This window comes from Lacerta agilis, chromosome 2, assembly GCF_009819535.1.
Source record: "Lacerta agilis isolate rLacAgi1 chromosome 2, rLacAgi1.pri, whole genome shotgun sequence".
In the NCBI taxonomy this organism is placed as follows: Eukaryota; Metazoa; Chordata; class Lepidosauria; order Squamata; family Lacertidae; genus Lacerta; species Lacerta agilis.
In genome coordinates this window covers 77,853,789-77,872,204 of record NC_046313.1, presented here as the reverse complement: position 1 = coordinate 77,872,204, position 18,416 = coordinate 77,853,789, and the positions used below count along the sequence as shown (strand labels likewise).

Genomic DNA, 18,416 nt, shown 5'->3' with positions numbered 1-18,416 from the left:
GGAACTTAACTGTTGGGGCTCATAGCCAACAAAACACATCTGTATCCACTGTAGTATTTCCATTACCTGCAATAGAAGAGCTCACAAGCAATAGAAGAGCTCACAACTATCATTTAAGAGTGGCCCTCTCAATTAGTACAAGAATTATCATACCCATAAGTGGAAATATGGATGTGAATCTGTAACTGTTTAATGAAAGAAAATTAATAAAAAGCAATTACTTTTTTAAAAAAGAATGATCATACTCAGATTTCCACACATGCATGCAGAGAAATGGATGTTGAGAGTTTGGAGTTTGTTATATATATATATATATATATATAGAGAGAGAGAGAGAGAGAGAGAGAGAGAGAGAGAGAGAGAGAGAGAGATAACTAAAAGTTTTATTTATAAAGAACTACAATTTAACACCAATGTAGAAAAGTTATTGAAAATTATGCAAGCACAAATTAAGTAACTGGCTTCATTTTTCACTCTTCAAACACCAATGGTGGAATTGGGAGTGATACCATTAAACCACTGCATATTTTCTTCTATAGGTTGAAAGATAAAAATAATAAGCAAAACAGACTCAATAGCTATTTCTAGTTAGAAACACTCTGTGGAAGAGTAATATTGTCTCCTTTTAACATGATTCGACCCAGCTGTTTCCTTGATTTTGTCTTGGAGTGAATCTCCTCAGCATCATTCAGAACCAAGTTCCTATATTCATCAAATCCATCATGTTCACCTGTTCATACAGCCACACCTGAATTCTGGACCTATTCTGTAGGTATCTGAAGATTAGGTTGATGGGCTGCACCATCACTTTCTGCACCTTCTGGCCTTGCCCGCGGTACGCCATGGCCGGCAGCTGGGCTGAGAACGACCCCCGACAGGATGAGCCCTACTTAGGCGGGACGGGGCAGCCAACGGTCAACTCTTCTCCCTCCTCGCTTTATCCCTGCTAAAACCATATATTCTAAAGATACTACAGTCTCCATTGGCCTTCATTCCAAGGAAACTGAATCCTAGGTAAGTGCCTGGAACCTCTAGGATCTCTCACTGCTCAGAGATTGGTGTGGCTTGTAACAATATAATAACTCGCGATGGTTAATTATTGGGTGTTAGGTTTTCAGTTGTTTTGCCACAAGGCATGCACTTACAGACAGTTTTTACCCTGCACCAACTGGCAAAGCCATTTCTATATTCATGCTGACAGCCCCCCCCAAAACTCTGAAATAGTATAAAATAAAAAATAGGCGATTTGACAGTGCAAGCCTATAAATACTTACCGAAAAGTAGGTTTTATTGAGTGCAATGGGACTTACTCCCAGATATGTGTGAATAGAATTACAACCTCATTCTGAACATAATAATGCCACAGCACAAAGACATACCCCCCCAAAAGCCCAGCACTTTTCTCATTTATGTGTCACCAGGCCCTTGCAGAGCCAGGCAGAGGCCCAGGCCAGGTAGATAATGTGCCCCCCCTTTTTTTACCCTGGGGATCTCCGAAGTCTTATAAATAAGTAAGTATATAAATAATTTTTTTTAAAAAAAATTATTTTCAAGGCTTGGACCATATCTGCATATAAAGACAAAATGGAAAATATAGATATACAATAGTGCTTTTTAAAAATACATAGGGAAAAGGATGATTTTAAGTATTTAAATAATGGTGAAGGATTGTGAATATGCTGACCGAGGCCCCCTTTGGAATCGGAGGCCCGGGCCAAGTCACCCATATGACCCCACCTCTGTTTGGGCCTGTGTGTCACCAAATCTGCTTTCAAAAATGAACTATTTAACATTGTTACTTATATAACCTTTGGACTTGAATGGTATGGGAATGAATGCAAGAAATACATTGAGAAGCATTTACCTTATATTAACTTAACACGGGGCTAGCTAACACCATGCTCTCCAGATGTTGTTGGACTGCAACTCCCAACAGCTCTAGCCAGCATGGACAATGGTCAGGGCTGATGGCAGTTGCAGTCCAGCAGCACCTGAAGTACAGGCACTATGTTGGCTACCTTTTGCATGTTATGTCTTCGGCTCACATTTTATCAGTCAAAGCTTGGATTGGATCCCAAAAAGATTCTCCTGAGTGTCAGAAGAAGAGATGGGAGAAAAAAATGGATGAAGGCACCCTCCATGAGTGGCATCTCTGCTCATGGATGGTTCCTCCAGCTGATTTTGAGGGGTTTCCCTCTTCCCCCCTCACCCCCTGCTACCACATGCTGGCATTTCCCTGAATCTATCCATCTCTCTCCCTCCCTCCCTCCCCCCCTCTCTCTCTCTGCAGATTAATTAGGGCAGATGCAGTGTTCTATACATTTTCTCCTTTCGATAATTCTTAGAAGAGGTCTTAAGTACTGGAGGACCATATATAAGCCAGCAAGAGCAGAGGTGAACAAGGTTTTTTTAGAAGCATAAAAGCAAATGGGAAAGTCCAGCTGTTGTAAAACACCTCAAATTGTATATTTAATCTAGCTTTTCACACACTTCGAGTTATAAGTATAAAAAATGATGCACTACAATGTGCTGTGCAGTAATGGTCTAGAGGAGAACAATGTAGGCAAATAATAATGCAGTGTTTTTCATCTTTACAGTTGAGTGTATTTTCAAAGAGCAGGATAATACAAATGGCAGACTCAACCAATGTACATCATCATTATTTATGCTTACTACAGAGGGCTGTGTGATGAGTGCTCTGACAAATCTAATGAATAGGCCAGAGGGACTTGGGGAATTTCTGTTATGTGTGATAATGACAGAGCCAAAATGCATCTCATTTTGCACATGGCTTCTAGAAAAAAAAACACATGACTACACTGCTTTGCCTCTCCCCCCAAAAAAGTACTAGAAATGCTAAATAGAATTTAGGTGTATAACCAAGAAGAATGAAGCGCCTCCAGGGAAAATAAATTGAAATAAGGGGGAAGCAGTTGATCAGCACTGCCACTCCAAATAAGACTTATTACCATAATCCTTTAATTAAAACTGAAATGATGGTATGAAATGCATACAACAATATAGACATGAGATCCAGTTTGAGCAGTAGTCATCATATATCTGCAGCCTAAAAAAAGTCCATTGGAGATACACACACACACACACACACACCCATACTTACATTGTTGGACATGAAAGAAAATAGATCACCTCTCAGAGGAGTTGAGGAGATTAAAGGAGGGACTTCAAAAGAAACATTAGTGCTTTCCCTTTCGCTAAAGACAGCCAGTACCTGGCTCAAGTAAGATATAATAAACGTAGTTTGTCTTATTAGTGTACTGCAGTTCAACCATGAATACTAGCTGGGAAGAGGACTTTTGGATATGCTCTGAAAGACTAAGCATGAGGCAGTTGTGTGGGTCGGCACAGTATTCTTCAGGGTGTGTTTTCTTGGATATCACTAGAGATTTGGGGGATGGTTCATGAAACAAAGCAAATACTGCTTGTGTAAGATGTCTCTACAAACAACACATGGGGTGAGGGAGCCTAACCTTGGGTATGAACTTTGTGAGGAGGATAGAAAAGAGGTTAAGAGGCTGTTGTGAGAGAATCAGACAAACTTTAACATCATACAGCCCACTAGTCTCTTCCTAAGGTGCTTTGTGAATTTTACCAAAGAGGAAGCAGGATAATTCTTCCCCTCTCCTTTAAGATCATACAGCCACACATGCTTATGGGGCCTACAGGAATGTAGGAATATAAGAAAAGCCCTGCTGGGTGAGGCCAATGGCCCATCTAGTCCAGCAGATTTCAATTTAACATTGGAAGGAACTTCCTGATGGTGGGAGCTGTTGGATGGTGGGGCAGGCTCCCTCAGAGGGTGGTCAGCTCTCCTTGGTTGGTTTTTAATCAGAGGTGGGGTGGTCATCTTACAAGGATTCTTGAGCTGAAATTCCTGCATTGCAGGGCTAACTGACCATTGGAGTCACTTCCAACTCGACAATTCTATGATTCTAAGGTACCAAGCAAGTCTCTCTGGTGAGGGCTGATCCATAGCTTTAAGTGCCACTACTACAGAGGCCCCCTGATTGATAGTCACCTGCTTGACTTCACTTGATGGGGCAACCAGAGCTTAAAGTTCAGGACCCATCCATCTGCCAAAGGAACGAGAAGCACAAACAGCTATTCAACCATGAACATCAGCAAGGAAAGAGCAGCGTTGCCCCCACTGCTTTTTGTTTGCCTGCTTTCAGTTTGTCATTTTGCTCTACCCTTCTGTTATGTACTGAGCTGAATCATAGAACAATAGGATCCAGAATGCAGCAGTCTGATTGGTCCTCAAGAGCCACCCAATCCAGCTCCAGGTGGAAGTGAATCAGTGACCTGATTGGCCTGCAAGAGCAGCCAATCAGGCTCCTGGAGCAAGTGAATCTGCAACCTGATTGGCCTACAGGAGTAGCCCAGAATTAGCCAGTCACATGGGGCCCATTGTGTAAATAATGTATATATAGCAGACGTTTTGGGGAAAGATTCATTCCTTGCTACTATGAGCTGAATAAAGAGCATGAAATTCACACTTGACTCCGAGTATATTTCACCTTCCTTCTCTTTTTAGTTTATAAGCCTAATAGCAAAGCCTTCCTCAGTTTATTTTTATTAATGTGATCAGCTTTGGAAGACGATAATTGTCTGGAAATCTGAACCAATATGTGGAACTAAGTGAGAGTGCTCTGCAGAAAGCGGTAGAGCTGATAACTATGAGTATCCACCATTGTTTTGGGTGCCAATTGTGGTCGACTATATTTTAAGCTGCCCCATAGTTTATCTGTCACTGCGGTATTCCAGACTCTGGGTGATCTGGACATGCCTGGAGTTGATGGATGTCTCTCTTGTTCTAGATGTGCCTGGAGCCAAGCCTGAAGTTCACTGAAAACCATTTGGATGCCTTTCAAATTAATAATGAAGGTGTCTTTACTTATCCACTTTGCTTTCCAGAAGTATTTACAATAGAGGAAGAGGCAGCAATTGCCATAAGGTCTCAACAGCCTATATTTCCACGCTTTACTTTGCTGCATATTTTGTGATTTTAAATCTCTCCTGGGGTCCTCTTACCAAAGAATACTTGCACCAAACCTGGATCTTGGCATCCAAGGAATTCTCCTTTTTATATACCTGTTTTTTCCTTGCCACCAACAGTTAAACCCATTGAAATCAATGGAACTTCAGCATGCAGAAATGGGCATAGCCCAGCAGGACATTATTTGTACCCTATAGAATAGATTGGATTGGATGGAGAAAATGTGACTGGCCCATGAAAGAATTCCATCTACAGACATTATAAAGAGTACAAATTTAGGGAAGGGCCAATATCTGTCATAATGTTCTACTGAACAAGAGGCAGCATAATACATTATGTGAAGGACAAAGCCTATGGCTATTAACCCATCGCAAACCTGCCATTCTACCACTCGTTTAAAAGGTATAAAGCTGATCTTTGGAGAACATAAGCCACCCCTCTGTACTGTGCAGCTTCCATTTTGATGTGACTCAAAGAACCCTCACCCAACCCCATTTTGTTGGATCCTGCAAACACTCATATGCTCCTTCCCACTGAAACCAATGAGGCACTGTAGGGCACACATTTTCTAAAAAAAAACAATTTGCCATTTTATTTCTAATGCATACTGTGAATGTGTCACTAACAAATAACTGCAAGTAATAACAGAGAGGTGAAGGCATATTTAGGGTCCAGCCTCAAGTCACTTCTCCTGGTCATGCCGTTTTATAGCTTTTCCCGCAGTGGTTTGGTTGTATTTTTTCTCAGCGGAGCATTTTAATGTTTGGATTTCAGAACCTGACTTCTGCATGCGTCTGCATCGCAGGGGGCTATGAGACTAATTTAACTAATGTTTGCTTGGCGACTTGAGAGCCTTAAAAGAAGGTGTTATTGAAATGTTAAGCCTCATTATAATTTAGTGTTATGAACTCAGAAACCTCTATCCATGTGGTTGCCATTAACACAAGTATTACTATTATTTTAAGGAGTAGGGATATTATAGATGTTAATTTAACCACATTCATGATTTGAACCCTTTTTGCAGCATACTCATTTGTGTATTTTATTCCAAACACCTGTGCTATACATTGAACGGCAGCCAGAAGATTATTTTATGATGCAACCAAAATAAATATCGCTGGAGAATGTTGACTAACAGTGGGCCTTGTTATGCACAGGATTTTTCCAATTTTCCCTAAAGCAAGAGGAAAAGACTCTCACAGATGGTTAGAATCTCCCTGCAGCATTTTAATTTGGTGTTTGCCACTGTTTGTTCTGCAAAAGGCCTTCAGGAATTCCCTCATTCATTTTCATCACAGTCTCGAGGACCACCTGAAACTGCTGTGTGGACCACAGTTTCACAGTTTCTGATTTAATGCTTCTAATGGCCTTTCAGAGCATAAGAGAATCAAAATTTTAACAATGTATATGAGAAGGGAATTTAGAGCATTTTCCTCCTGTACATAAACACAGGCTTTCAAGGGAAGCTCCTTTAAAAGGAGACATTTGACCTTGGCAAATCACTGTGCTGTGGTGCTGTTAAATCTCACAGGGGAAAAATTGCCTATTTTTCTTAATGTTAATTTCTCAATATAGCAGATACATCTAAATTTAGACTTAGGGAGTTATTGAACTTCCTCTGCAAAAAGGTAACTGAAGCTATGCCAGCACCTGGAGCCAATCCCTGTCTCTTCATCTTTTCTCTCCCAAGTCTCTTGATTTAGTAGAATACTGATGCGACTGATTTAAATTGACCTTGCTCCATTTCATGAGGAAAAGCTGAGTTTTGCCATTGGTGTTCACTGCTTGGTGGCAGTCAACATTTGAGAAGTAAAGAATGGCCAGGTGTACTAGTGGGAATGCTAGCAATTAATATTTTTCAGCAGCACATCTCCTCCACATCTTGAGATTATTAGCTAAATGTTGCAAGTTCAATTATGTATATGTGTATTACACTGCCTTCATATATTTTATGAAAAGTGTGGATAATAAATAAATAAATATGCTGGTTGGTGTTGCAAAAGCTGACAAGTCTTGTTTCCAGTCACTGTCACCACTATCCTCGTAAATTGTTGTTGAGCCAAAAGTTGGAGCCATTGAGTTGGAGCCAAAAGTTCCATTCCACTCAAGGAAGGAACTTCTGTTCACAGAAGCCTTCAAAGTAGAGACCTTTATTCCAGTCAGTATAGCTTCGAGCAGGGAGGCTCCATCCCACTTTGCCACCTGGGGAAAACAGGAATATGCTGCCTCCTTCCCTGTTGCCACTGTGCCCTACCCGCCACACCACTTCCGCCACAAGGCCTTGGTGCTTGGCTTCTCTGCCTTGGGGGTGGGGAAGATGAGCAGCAATGCTGCACACTGGAAGGCCCCTCATCTCACTGAACTTAGTGTGGGAGGCCATTCCACAAGGCCTTGGCATTCATCTTCTCTACAACTGGGGCAAAGAAAGAAGAGCAGCAATGTTGCACACCAAAACATCCCCCTCTTGCAGAAACTTAGAGAGAGCGGAGCATTCCAGTGGTGGCAGAAGTGATGGGGCCAGACCCTCCAAGTGTCCCTATTTTCCAGGGACATCCCTTATTTAGAGAAGCCATCCCAGTTTCTGATTTGATCCCGGAATGAGGACATCCCTTTTTTCATTGGAGAAAAGTTGCAGGGTGTGGTAGGATGTCCCTATTTTCATTAGAGAAATGTGGGAGGGTATGGAGTTATCCGACCCCCAAGCCGTCTGAAGGCAATCCTGTATAGGGAAGTTTTTAAAATGTTTAATATTTTATTATGTTTTTATATATGTTGGAAGCTGCCCAGAGTGGCTGGGGCAACCCAGTAATATGTGCAGGGTTGTTGTTGTTGTTCAGTCGTTCAGTCGTGTCCGACTCTTCGTGACCCTATGGACCAGAGCATGCCAGGTACAGCTATCCTTCATTGCCTCTCGCAGTTTGGCCAAACTCATGTTAGTAGCTTCGAGAACACTGTCCAACCATCTCATCCTCTGTCGTCCCCTTCTCCTTGTGCCCTCCATCTTTCCCAACATCAGGGTCTTTTCTAGGGAGTCTTCTCTTCTCATGAGGTGGCCAAAGTACTGGAGCCTCAACTTCAGGATCTGTCCTTCTAGTGAGCACTCAGGGCTGATTTCTTTAAGAATGGATAGGTTTGATCTTCTTGCAGTCCATGGGACTCTCAAGAGTCTCCTCCAGCACCATAATTCAAAAGCATCAATTCTTCGGCGATCAGCCTTCTTTATGGTCCAGCTCTCACTTCCGTACATTACTACTGGGAAAACCATAGCTTTAACTATGGTTTTCCCAGTAGTAATGTACGGATGTGCAGGGTATAAATTGCAAAATTATCATTATGGAATGGGACGTCCCTGTTTTCATTGGAGAAATGTTGGAGGGTGTGTGGGGCTGGGGGGGGGATTGCCTCTTGTGCTTTTTCTGCCTGGGGCAGATGGTTCACCCCACCTTATGAGTGAGCAGACTCCGGCCTCTAACTTTCCTTAAAAGCAACACAACCATAAGGAAAAATGAGCAGGGTACTGGAGGTGTTACTGATGGGAGCAGAGGATTAAGAGGAACATTTTTTATTTTGTTTTTTGTTTCTGGGCTCACAGATTCTGGGCTCACTAACACATCCATAGGGCAAGCATTGCTGCTGCCGTTCCCTTTCAGTATGTTACATAGTGACCTCTAAATATGTTTTCCTCACAAAGACATCATAGGTGTCCAATATTCTCTATCACCCAGGGAAAATAATCCAGCAAACTTGAACATCTCACCACTTGGGAGGCAGAAAGGAAAACCCCAGGCAAGAAAGACTCAGAAATTTTGCTTACACTACATGGTTCTAATATTCAAACTAATTCCAAAGTCAGTGACGTGAATCGCCCCACAGGGAAGTGATTCCCACCTTGGTGTGTGTAAATGTGTCCCAACACACCTTATATTCAATGGACAAAAGCTTTTAGCTCAAACCTTTCCAAACTGGTCCAGGGACCACAAGCGATCCATGAGCTTCATTCAGATGGTCCATAGTGTGTCCGTGGATTTGTGGTTGAAGATGGGAGACCAGCAGATCCATCACATTAAATATTCCTGTTGATCTGTACTGGCATTTTATTGATTGGTTGATTTAACTATATTTATTTAACTATATTCTGCACTTTTCATAAAATGTATTAAGGTGGCTTACAATACAGGCAGCTCTCCATTTACGTGCATTCAATATGTGCATGACCAGTGCTTTTTTTTCCTGGAGGGATGCAGGGAGACGCATACCCCTAAACATGTTGTGAATCTAAGTTTCGTCTCATTGAGGGGCAGTATTTCAATATGAGTAGGAAAATGAGAGTACCCCTAAACATTTCTTAAGAAAAAAAGCACTGTGCATATGCGCATCAAACTGAACCCAGAATTGATCCGGAAATGTCATAAAGACACTACTGAAACATAACTAAAAGGGCAGAATGGAGTGTTTGCAGACCTTTTCAATGGGTTTCAATTATCCACGATTTCACTGACACGCGGTGTCTCAGAGTGTAACCCCCACGTAAACAGGGGGGTTGCCTGTATTATAAACAAAATAAAATCAGTCTATAAACATCCATAGAACATAATTAATAAAGCTCAAAATATTGATCCTTTTGTTCTTTATACTGTATTTTAGTTTGAATTCTATGGAATTCAAATAATAATACAATAAGCCACAATATATAATAAATAATAAATACAATATATAATAAAATTAAAATACACTTAAAATTCATGCAGCATCTAGCCCAGGACATTACAATAGCTACAATGGATAGAAGCATCATTAAGTGATTTGCAAAGGCCCTCAGCAAATTTCAAGTGCTCCTTAGGGGGAAAGGGTTTGGGAAACACTGTTTTAAGCAGTTTTGAAGTTCTTTTGCTCCATTCGCTATGCTTATTTTGAGGGGGGGAAATCCACTTGAACATCAAGAATATTTTAAAAAATAAGAAAACTCTAAAATAAAAATAAAAATAAATGAAATGAAATAAGTTATACAGAAACAAAAGGGAAAGGAACTTTTAACTGGACAGCGGATTTGCAGCAACATTAAAAACATCTCTTTTGTGGGCCATTAAGTAGGGGGGAAAGGGAACACCAGCTGCAGTTCCTGAACTGTTTTCAAAGGCCGCCTCATGGCAGTATTCTAACCTGGAGGTTACCAGGCGATAGGCAACTAAAGCCAGGCTACCCCCTTCCAAATAGGATTGCAGCTGGCCTGCTAAGGAAGGAATCCTATAAGACCATTGAAACGCATAATTGGCCCGGCTGTCATGATGTAGATGGCTCTATCTGTAGACACACCCAAGTGTGGTCCATCCTAGGCATCTCTAGATTTGAACAAATATTCAGAATCAATTTTTGTACAGCTGCAATGACATATAAAGCTACTTGCATGTTTCTTTTGGAAACGACTGTCTGATCCACACAACTTAATACAGCATATCAAAAATCTAAGCTATTTTAGGGAGTTTCTCATAGCCTCCCGCTAAGAGATTCTGTTAGAGATGCAAGACGTAAGTATGCTTTTAGCACCATCATTGCACAGCATTTAGATGAGTGTTGATAGTGCTTTGGTGCTGATTAAGGCTCTTTTGCTTCAATGGACCATAGTCCATTATATGCACTTGAATATGAAATCCTTGCTTTCTTTCACGGCATTATAACTCCCCCCCCCCCGCCCTTTTATATATTCTTCTTCCAATCGATATGGGGCTATCTGTTTAGCCCCATTCCATTGAGGGTTATGTTTTCCTTTCCCCCCCTCAAAGTTCCTTCAGAGGTTTTTTAATTCTGTTCAAATGTATTTTTTCTGACTGACGGTCAAATAAAAGAATGTATGTATGTATATTCTTCTTCCGGTGACAGCAGCAGCAGCAACAACAACAATAACAACAACAACAACAATAACAACACACAGTTTATTCAGAAGTAAGCAGGAGCTAACTTGATGTAAAATTTATCTAATTGTCCCAGTGGAAATGTTAGCAGGTCAGCTTTTGTAAGAGGTCACCTGGAGACAAATTTAGTTAGAAGACCAGGGGCAGTTCAGCTATTGATTAGGGAGCATACCTATTGGCATATATGTATTAGGCTCCTTATTTGTCAATTGGGCTTTAAATCCGGTAATGAATTGGCATAAATTGGCAAGAATTTCAATAACCTGTTTGACAAAACAGAAGGTGTCCATGTTGAATCTTGCCTCTTCCATGTGAGCTTGCTAGTTGGCCTTCCTGACTAGCATTGTGTCTTGAAAATCCTGAACGTAAGGTGTGCGATGAACCTCTTAAATAAATAAATTAATCTATACAAAATAGAAAATTCTTTCCAGTAGCACCTTAAAGACCAACTGAGTTTGTTCTTGGTATGAGCTTTCATGTGCATGCACACAAAAGCTCATACCAAGAACAAACTCAGTTGGTCTCTAAGGTGCTACTGGAAAGAATTTTCTATTTTGTTTCGACTATGGCAGACCAACACGGCTACCCACCTGTAACTAAATAAATCTATGATTGAGCATCTGGTCACTAGTGGTCATAACTGTTTTCTAATGTAATGTAAAGAGATGTTGTTGGACAAAAAGTCATGGTGACCCCTTATGGGCATCCTCATCCTCTTTTTCTTTAAGCTGATCCCCTGATTGGACTTACGATCATTCTTATTGTTTCTTCAGCTTAATTACCTCTGCATTCTTCAGTCTATGTCCCAGATAATGCTTAGCTGACCCTATTAGACACAAACACAATTGATAACAGAGAGAGGTTACCTAAAGCAGTCCCACTGACTTGTATTTTAATCGCTTCTTTAATCATCATTATAACACTTTTACATTTTGTTGTTGTTGTTGGCAATGGATAAATCAGGGTAAAGGTTCTTAAAATAAAATAAAATTGCCCAAGTTTTATGGGGGGGGGGCATTTCACCCCAACCCACAACTAAGCACTCATCACATCTAGTCAATCCTCCATGTCTGGCATGTACCAGCCAGGATAGATTCAGAGACAGCTTGCCATAGACTGTACAGCTGCAAGCACCTTTCCCACATTTAAGTTGTCAGATAACAGGACTGAAGAAGATGCTTGCCAGAGATACTAGGAGAGAGTTGCTGTCAATCAGAGCCGAAAATACTAGATGGGCCAGTGGTCTGACTCAGTAGAAGGCAGCTTTATATGCTCATAAGTAATAAACTGCCATTCTTCCTAAACTGCATATCACCAAGATTTCTTTAAAAAAAAAAAAAAAGCTATCAAGCTGATATTCATTTTTAACTTCATTTATATTGGACATATTCATTTATTCCTCAGATAATTCACAGAAAACTGCCTTGTAACTATAGCAACTGTTTCTGAGACTGCAGAGATACAAAAATGTCAATACATCAGTGGGATATTCATTTATTCATGTATTACTTCTTAATCAAATATTAAAATAAGATACTGCAAAGCAAGCACCTGCCTTATCTAGTGGTTAATGAAGCAAGATACATGACTATCAGTGCAATTATATACATGCCAACTCAGATGTAAGCTCCACTGAGTTCAATGGGGCATGCTCCCAGATAAATGTGTGTAGACTGCAACCTGAAGCTTTAGAAAAGAATATGCCATTCTGATAGGGGAGCTAATTCAATAATTCCCAGGAAATATAATACAAAAACAAAGACAAATGTGGACACCACTAGTTACTTTGGGGCAAGAAATGTAGAATGTATGGCTAATTTCTACTGAGCAGATAAATGAGCACAGTACACAGTGACAATTGTGTGCATTCAGATTGAGGCATTAGTCCCAGTTAGTCACCCTATGCAGAGTGACTATGCAAGGTCCAAAGATTCCTGATTATGCTGTCAATCTATGGAAGTTCCCTGACATCACTTGGAGTCTTACATATTGATTAGGCAAATGCTGTCTTTTTGCACCCTTTCTCCCTGTGAATGTTTGCAGTATTGGTGGAGATTCTCCATTCATTTCATACGAACGTATATGCAAGCAAGTTCAGCAAAACAGTGAAAAATATAAGGCCTGAAATAGATGTCTGCATTTCCTTGCTTTGAGTGGCTTAAGTATTTTTTATGTTTTCCTAGTCATTCATGTGCGCGCACTCGTGTTTAAAAAATTGAACAGTCTGTTGCTGAGATACAGCTGCAATCAACGGTGGCATTAACTTTTGGGGCTTGTTCATTTTGCTCTTGCATTTGGTTGCAATTTCTTCAGTAAATACAAGGTTGCAAAATTTAAGTTTGTGTGTCTGTGTAATTGTCTGTGTAATCAGTGCATACTTTTAACCATGATCTTTTTTTCACTTGGGGGGGGGGGGGATTCAATGTAGCTCTATAACAATGTAGCTCTATGACAATTGTTTGGTCAACACAATCATTTCTGCTTGCCAGGCAGAATGATCCCTGCTCTCCTACCCCTGTGTGGTTCTGGGGATTCTCCTAGCCCCCCCCCAAGACAATTGGGGTGCATGGGGGAACCCTTGTTGCACTAACGAAAGTCCTTGTGCAGGCTTCTGCTAGTAGAACTGGGTTGTTGAATCTGCCCTGTTATTTTTATTCTCTGCTGCACACCCCCTTTGCTTGAACTTCCTTGCTGTGCTCAGATACTACTTGCAAGGTGAAAGCAGAAAGTGCATTACTGCTAATATGAGCTATCTTTCTATCATTCAAATGTTGTTATTTTCTACTGCTATTTCCTATAATGTTTCTTCTTAATGGATGGAGAAATAGGGAGTCTGTCAGAGCATCTAATTGTTTTTAACTTTTGCTCTTATTCTTTTCCTTTCCAGGGATGTGTAAAAGCATCTTTCTTTGAGAGAAATTGGTCTCGCGGCAGTTCTTACACTCTGAGAGGCATTATTGGATATGGAAGTATAGATCAAAGATCTGGAATGGGCTGCCTCACATCCCACAGATATGGGTGATTCTGCTGGAAAACCAGTAACTAAAGTGTGCTAACTTTCAGGGTTAGTTTCATCAAGACTTACAATGCAATCCTAGGCATGGCTACTCACAATGTATATAGCACTGAAATAAATGTTCATTATAATTTTCATAAATGGATATGTATTTTAATGATTGATCATGTGAAGACTTCAAAATGTTATGTTTATATAATCAACTTGAGTTATTTGTTGGATTGTCTTGTGTTTTGAAATAATTTAGTATTTGTTATTCTAATGATTTATTGATTTGCATTTTTCTGTAGTGAGCCACTTTGAGCATATTTGTCTGGCAATGTGGCATATAAGTTGTTGTTGTTGTTGTTGTTGTTGTTGTTGTTGTTGTTTCCCATTGGGGTTTGTGGGACTTACTCTCAGACAAGTGTTACAGAATTGCAGGCTTAAATCATAATGAGAAATATGCTGAGCTTTATTTCCTTCATTTTCTAACTGGAAAATGTGTGCTTGGCAGGCATGAAATACAACGTATACAGTTAAAAGAATTGGGTTCCCCCCCCCCTCGTCACTCTTGTTTGGAGTTCTACAGTGCTTGAAAAATGGGCCTCAGTCAAAGAGCACCACTATGTGGACATCAGCCAGTTTACTTCTAAAATAAATATAGAAATCAACAAAACATACTTCCATGGAAATGTAGTTAGGACTGGTTACTTACCACATTGTAACTTGTCACTATATTGCCCCCAAGGAGTCATTGTTTCCCCACAAGTAGACTGGCACACAAAAGGTATCTGTTGCAGCAAATAGTCTTTAAACAACAGTTTATCAGCTAATTTGTCAGCTTGAGGAACAGAATAGCTTCACACACATGGAAGTTTAAAATGGACTCAATGTATGTGCATGTTTTTCATGTCATCCACAGAGTGCTGTGTTCATTCAAGTGGCAGCTCACAATTTCCTCCTGTTTTCCCAATCCTCAGATAATGCAGAAAGGGTAATCCAACATAGAATTGCATGTTATCCAACTGTGGATATAGTGAAGCACACTGCGTGGTGAAGTTTCCTTGCATGCATGGCGAGGTTTGGCTGAGTGCCCTCCATTACAACCCCTGCTTCAGTTGGCAAGGCACTCCTCAGTAGGCTGCTTGAAGGGCCAGGTACCGCACACACTTTTTATGTTTTAACCCACTGTTTTTTGCAAGTCTGCTACAGGTCCTCATAATCCTTGACCATTGGCCATGCTAACTGGGAATGATGGGCATTAGAATTCACAGCACCTGAAGGTTCCCACTCATGAGCTGTGACTTACTGACAGAGAGAACATGATACAGAGATTATATGTTTCCCTGGTTATTTATGTTCTGCACAGCCCCTTAAAAACTATGCAGAGTATAAAGTTAATGCATACACTGATTATAAGATTTCCCAATATTAAAAATTCAAAGACTCATCAAAACAAGCCTTGCTGATATACTGAAATGATCACTTAGCACATCTGAAGCCTACTTTAATATTTTAATTACTCACTAGGGAAAATGAAGATGTGGTGAAATATAACTTTATTACACTGATGTTTTGACTAGGGAATGTTTGATAATCTGAGGACCATTAATTTTAGTATAGTAATTAGCAAAATGCACTTCATTATGATGTGTGTGTGTTTATTGGGAAGACTTGTATACTGGCAAGGATCCCTAGGGGACCGCATTGTATCTCAGCACAAGAAAACACATTGTGCCCTGTGAAAGGACCAATTTTTTGTTCACCAGCTAATGATAGCTATCCAGTTAGATGGAAGACAGCAAAGGGTACACTGGGGAGTGAGGCACCCATTGTGTTACCCATTAATATCCAGGCACAATTAAAACACTAGTAGTATTAACCATTAAAGCCTGAACAGTGAACCCACCTGGGCTTCAGAGGCTCTGGTCTTTAGCCTGCCACTAAGGTAAATCAGGTTGGCCTGTGTACCAAGCCTTTTCAGTGGTGGCTCCACACTTATGAAACTTCCTCCCCACCTTCTCCCACCTCTTGTGGCCTTTATTCTGCCAAGCTTCTTCTTGATTTTATACATATACATATAATCTCATAAGGACTTGCCCTAAAAGGTAGGGTTGAAATAAATAAATAAATAATCTAGCCTGTTGAACTCCAACTCCCATCAGCCACAGGCAGCATCGTCATGGGCCGTTCACTTCCATCAGGATATGACATTGTTTGGTAGCTCCAGAGGGAAGAGGAAGAGGAGGAGGAGGAGGAGGAGGGAGGAGGAAGAGCAATGGAGAATGGAAGGCTGGCACCCAGGGATGGAGGTCCTCCCTTTATGACTCTAGATGTCAAAGAGGGGGAAGCCAGTCTGTCAGATATCTCAGCACACTTCCTGTGGAGCTCGAAGCCTCATCAAGGAGGCGACTTTGACCACAAGAAGATGGCAGTGGAGCTGGATACAGAGAGGCAGGACACAATCCCGTCGCCAAGAACTAGGAACCTCCTTAGTAGGTGGGACCAGACACCCCTGCCATGACAGAGAACATGTGTGCAGACCTGTAGGGTGAGAAAGTATTGCAAGTGAGCTCACCCAGCCATATCTTTAAAAGCTTGGCAGCAGGATCATGTCAGCCATCAGGACATCTCCATAGCTTCTGTTCAATTATGAACCTCTTGCCTTGCTCATGTGGATCAGACATGCAAGTGGGACCTCCAACAAAACGTTGCCATGTGGCGTGCTGCTGTTCAGGATTTCAGCCGCTAGTCAGCTTCCCCTTTTCCATCAGTTTCCCATCCCTCACAACACTCACCATTTCCATGGCCACTGAGCATGCCCAGTCTTCACTGGGTGACTTGTTTGTTTTTCTCCCCTTAGGGTTTCCACTCCTAAAGTGTTTTGGGGTTTTTTGTCACTGGGTGAGTAAAACTTTCCCCAAACCTGGTGATACTTCCGTCTTCTGTATGATTGGTGCTGCTTTGGCTTCATAAGCAATGGCTGCTGGAGACAGACACCTGACTGCTGGAGACAGAAGGAATGAATGAGTTCCGCATGTGATGCAGTTGCTGGAAACCACAGAAGGGGAGAGTGCTTTTGCGGTGAGAAAAGGATGGTGGACATTTCCTACTTACACACTGATATATGCTTTATTTCCTTGTCTTGGTATCACAACTTAAGCAGTCAGAAGGCCACTAGTTTAAGATTTCCAATTTATGCCTCTCGCCCTGCACAACTGAATACTTTTCTTCATGATTTGGCTAATTATTCTTCCTCTAAAGCAACAACAACAACAAAATCCTGCTTCTTTCAAATTTGCATTAAGTCACATTAGGCTGTATCACAGATGTCTAATTTAACATAACCTGAATATTTTAATTTGGCAATTTTGAAATCAATTATCTCTTACACACAAAACACACAAAGGTAAATGATTATTGCAAATAATATAAAAGCTATTGGGGGGGTAAGGGAAAGTGTATTCTTGTATTATAGAGTAACAGGAGAAAGTTAATAATCCAAATGAGGAAAATGCCTTTTATGCAATTGAAATTAATTATACATTCATCAAAATATATTACTTGCGTAATAGATCCTAATTTTCTAACTGATTTTGATGCTGCTTGCCAGGGATTTCACTGCTTAGCCTTTATTTTGAATTACAATAAACAGATATACAGCTATATAATAAGGTGCATGATAATTAATGGGATATATATTAAAAGGAGAGAAAGGGTATGATCCATCCAAAATTAAGCACCTTCATTTCAATAAGAAACACACTGTAAAGCTTATACTTATCCCTCCCATTGAAATCAGATGAATGAAGGTACTTCAAAAGAATATAAGACGATGCCTCATACTGAGTCAGACCACTGGTCGATCTAGCTCAGTATTCTCAACATTGACTGGCAGTGGCTCTGCAGGTAGAAATCTTGTCCTTAAGCCAACATCCATGATGTAAGACGGAGAGAAGTTAACAGCAGCACCAACAAACTCAAATCCAGCTTGAATGCAGATTAAACCTCTGAATCACCACAACAATTTACAGAGGGAATCTAAATTTATGTCATGTTGTACTCTAAAAGAGAATTATATGAAAATGATGTACCGGTGTATTTGACTCCTAGCTGGCAAAAATGTATAGAACAAGTACAAATACCTGCTAGAAATGTAAAGAAAAAAATGTACATTTTATCCCATGTGGTGGTCATGTAAAGTAATAAAAGTTTTCTGGGAAATAATGAACTGGAAGAAAATGTTTAAAATAACTTTTATTTAAAAAAAAACCAGAAGCCTTCTTATTAGGAATTATAGGTACAGACATCCCAAAGGAACAGAAAAGACTTTTTATGTATGCGACAACAGCAGCACGGATGCTACTAGCCCAGAGATGGAAAGAAGAAAGAATCCCTACCAGAGAGGAATGGCAAACTAAGCTGTTAGACTATACCGAAATGGAAAAACTGACCGGAAAGCTCAGGGACCAAGAAAACAAAAGCTTCAAGA

The 18,416-nt window shown here is 40.6% G+C and overlaps 1 pseudogene; it reads right to left on the bottom strand.

Annotated features, from left to right (window-relative positions):
- Nucleotides 1-370: 370 nt before the first annotated feature.
- Nucleotides 371-937, bottom strand: LOC117042941 (annotated as a pseudogene).
- Nucleotides 938-18,416: the final 17,479 nt, after the last annotated feature.